This window comes from Oncorhynchus mykiss, unplaced genomic scaffold (genome assembly GCF_013265735.2).
Source record: "Oncorhynchus mykiss isolate Arlee unplaced genomic scaffold, USDA_OmykA_1.1 un_scaffold_441, whole genome shotgun sequence".
Classification (NCBI taxonomy): domain Eukaryota; kingdom Metazoa; phylum Chordata; class Actinopteri; order Salmoniformes; family Salmonidae; genus Oncorhynchus; species Oncorhynchus mykiss.
The window spans coordinates 25,624-30,000 of NW_023493888.1; positions in this window are offsets into that span (position 1 = coordinate 25,624).

Below are 4,377 nucleotides of genomic sequence, written 5' to 3' on the forward strand. Positions count from 1 at the left end.
AATGAATTTAAAGGCACCCCTCTCATTGTTGCCCGCTATGGGAGCACCCCACTAAGGCCCTGTCTCGGTCGGGCCCGTCCTGAGTGCTTTATAGACACTTTAAGAAATCGCGATGGATGCAGATTGCTATTAATCCTCCGTGCAACTGGTGATTGAAAATGTGCAACTGGTGATTGAAAACGTGCACCTGGTCACCCAAAACACGGTTCTCTATGCGGTTAGCGGTGTTCCATCTATTCATGTCCGCTTATGGCGCACCCTACTACGGACCTTTAGCAATGGGGGCCGGCCCGAATTATTTATGGAAGGTCTGATGATGATTTTTTTTTTTTTTCACCATCTCTTTCTCTCTCTGCCGGGGCCGGCCAAGAGTGCTTTATGGACGGTTTAAAACATGACTATGGATGCAAATGCTCATTTTCCTCCGTGCACCTGGTGATTGAAAACGTGCATCTGGTAACCCAAAAATTATAAAAGGGTTTTAAATACTTTTACCCGTCATTCTATTGATATAGCCCGCTAGGGGAGTGCCCCACTACGGCCCTCTCTCTGTCAGGGCCGTCCTTGGGTGCTTTTTACACACTTTAAGAAATCACGATGGATGCAGATTGCTATTAATCCTCCGTGCAACTGGTGATTGAAAACGTGCATCTGGTAACCCAAAATTTCAAATATGGTTCAAAATGAATTTAAAGGCACCCCTCTCATTGTTGCCCGCTATGGGAGCACCCCACTAAGGCCCTGTCTCGGTCGGGCCCGTCCTGAGTGCTTTATAGACACTTTAAGAAATCGCGATGGATGCAGATTGCTATTAATCCTCCGTGCAACTGGTGATTGAAAATGTGCAACTGGTGATTGAAAACGTGCACCTGGTCACCCAAAACACGGTTCTCTATGCGGTTAGCGGTGTTCCATCTATTCATGTCCGCTTATGGCGCACCCTACTACGGACCTTTAGCAATGGGGGCCGGCCCGAATTATTTATGGAAGGTCTGATGATGATTTTTTTTTTTTTTCACCATCTCTTTCTCTCTCTGCCGGGGCCGGCCAAGAGTGCTTTATGGACGGTTTAAAACATGACTATGGATGCAAATGCTCATTTTCCTCCGTGCACCTGGTGATTGAAAACGTGCATCTGGTAACCCAAAAATTATAAAAGGGTTTTAAATACTTTTACCCGTCATTCTATTGATATAGCCCGCTAGGGGAGTGCCCCACTACGGCCCTCTCTCTGTCAGGGCCGTCCTTGGGTGCTTTTTACACACTTTAAGAAATCACGATGGATGCAGATTGCTATTAATCCTCCGTGCAACTGGTGATTGAAAACGTGCATCTGGTAACCCAAAATTTCAAATATGGTTCAAAATGAATTTAAAGGCACCCCTCTCATTGTTGCCCGCTATGGGAGCACCCCACTAAGGCCCTGTCTCGGTCGGGCCCGTCCTGAGTGCTTTATAGACACTTTAAGAAATCGCGATGGATGCAGATTGCTATTAATCCTCCGTGCAACTGGTGATTGAAAATGTGCAACTGGTGATTGAAAACGTGCACCTGGTCACCCAAAACACGGTTCTCTATGCGGTTAGCGGTGTTCCATCTATTCATGTCCGCTTATGGCGCACCCTACTACGGACCTTTAGCAATGGGGGCCGGCCCGAATTATTTATGGAAGGTCTGATGATGATTTTTTTTTTTTTTCACCATCTCTTTCTCTCTCTGCCGGGGCCGGCCAAGAGTGCTTTATGGACGGTTTAAAACATGACTATGGATGCAAATGCTCATTTTCCTCCGTGCACCTGGTGATTGAAAACGTGCATCTGGTAACCCAAAAATTATAAAAGGGTTTTAAATACTTTTACCCGTCATTCTATTGATATAGCCCGCTAGGGGAGTGCCCCACTACGGCCCTCTCTCTGTCAGGGCCGTCCTTGGGTGCTTTTTACACACTTTAAGAAATCACGATGGATGCAGATTGCTATTAATCCTCCGTGCAACTGGTGATTGAAAACGTGCATCTGGTAACCCAAAATTTCAAATATGGTTCAAAATGAATTTAAAGGCACCCCTCTCATTGTTGCCCGCTATGGGAGCACCCCACTAAGGCCCTGTCTCGGTCGGGCCCGTCCTGAGTGCTTTATAGACACTTTAAGAAATCGCGATGGATGCAGATTGCTATTAATCCTCCGTGCAACTGGTGATTGAAAATGTGCAACTGGTGATTGAAAACGTGCACCTGGTCACCCAAAACACGGTTCTCTATGCGGTTAGCGGTGTTCCATCTATTCATGTCCGCTTATGGCGCACCCTACTACGGACCTTTAGCAATGGGGGCCGGCCCGAATTATTTATGGAAGGTCTGATGATGATTTTTTTTTTTTTTCACCATCTCTTTCTCTCTCTGCCGGGGCCGGCCAAGAGTGCTTTATGGACGGTTTAAAACATGACTATGGATGCAAATGCTCATTTTCCTCCGTGCACCTGGTGATTGAAAACGTGCATCTGGTAACCCAAAAATTATAAAAGGGTTTTAAATACTTTTACCCGTCATTCTATTGATATAGCCCGCTAGGGGAGTGCCCCACTACGGCCCTCTCTCTGTCAGGGCCGTCCTTGGGTGCTTTTTACACACTTTAAGAAATCACGATGGATGCAGATTGCTATTAATCCTCCGTGCAACTGGTGATTGAAAACGTGCATCTGGTAACCCAAAATTTCAAATATGGTTCAAAATGAATTTAAAGGCACCCCTCTCATTGTTGCCCGCTATGGGAGCACCCCACTAAGGCCCTGTCTCGGTCGGGCCCGTCCTGAGTGCTTTATAGACACTTTAAGAAATCGCGATGGATGCAGATTGCTATTAATCCTCCGTGCAACTGGTGATTGAAAATGTGCAACTGGTGATTGAAAACGTGCACCTGGTCACCCAAAACACGGTTCTCTATGCGGTTAGCGGTGTTCCATCTATTCATGTCCGCTTATGGCGCACCCTACTACGGACCTTTAGCAATGGGGGCCGGCCCGAATTATTTATGGAAGGTCTGATGATGATTTTTTTTTTTTTTTCACCATCTCTTTCTCTCTCTGCCGGGGCCGGCCAAGAGTGCTTTATGGACGGTTTAAAACATGACTATGGATGCAAATGCTCATTTTCCTCCGTGCACCTGGTGATTGAAAACGTGCATCTGGTAACCCAAAAATTATAAAAGGGTTTTAAATACTTTTACCCGTCATTCTATTGATATAGCCCGCTAGGGGAGTGCCCCACTACGGCCCTCTCTCTGTCAGGGCCGTCCTTGGGTGCTTTTTACACACTTTAAGAAATCACGATGGATGCAGATTGCTATTAATCCTCCGTGCAACTGGTGATTGAAAACGTGCATCTGGTAACCCAAAATTTCAAATATGGTTCAAAATGAATTTAAAGGCACCCCTCTCATTGTTGCCCGCTATGGGAGCACCCCACTAAGGCCCTGTCTCGGTCGGGCCCGTCCTGAGTGCTTTATAGACACTTTAAGAAATCGCGATGGATGCAGATTGCTATTAATCCTCCGTGCAACTGGTGATTGAAAATGTGCAACTGGTGATTGAAAACGTGCACCTGGTCACCCAAAACACGGTTCTCTATGCGGTTAGCGGTGTTCCATCTATTCATGTCCGCTTATGGCGCACCCTACTACGGACCTTTAGCAATGGGGGCCGGCCCGAATTATTTATGGAAGGTCTGATGATGATTTTTTTTTTTTTTCACCATCTCTTTCTCTCTCTGCCGGGGCCGGCCAAGAGTGCTTTATGGACGGTTTAAAACATGACTATGGATGCAAATGCTCATTTTCCTCCGTGCACCTGGTGATTGAAAACGTGCATCTGGTAACCCAAAAATTATAAAAGGGTTTTAAATACTTTTACCCGTCATTCTATTGATATAGCCCGCTAGGGGAGTGCCCCACTACGGCCCTCTCTCTGTCAGGGCCGTCCTTGGGTGCTTTTTACACACTTTAAGAAATCACGATGGATGCAGATTGCTATTAATCCTCCGTGCAACTGGTGATTGAAAACGTGCATCTGGTAACCCAAAAATTATAAAACGGTTTTAAATACTTTTACCGGTCATTCTATTGATATAGCCCGCTATGGGAGCACCCCACTAAGGCCCTGTCTCGGTCGGGGCCGTCCTTCAGTGCTTTATATACAGTTTCATATATTACGATGGATGCAGATTGTGATTGTTTTCCAAAAGACCCGTGTGCATCTGGTAACCCAAAAATTATAAAACTGTTTTAAATCATTTTACCGGTCATTCTATTGATATAGCCCGCTAGGGGAGTACCCTACTACGGCCCTCTCTCGGTCAGGCCCGTCCTTAGGTGCTTTATATAC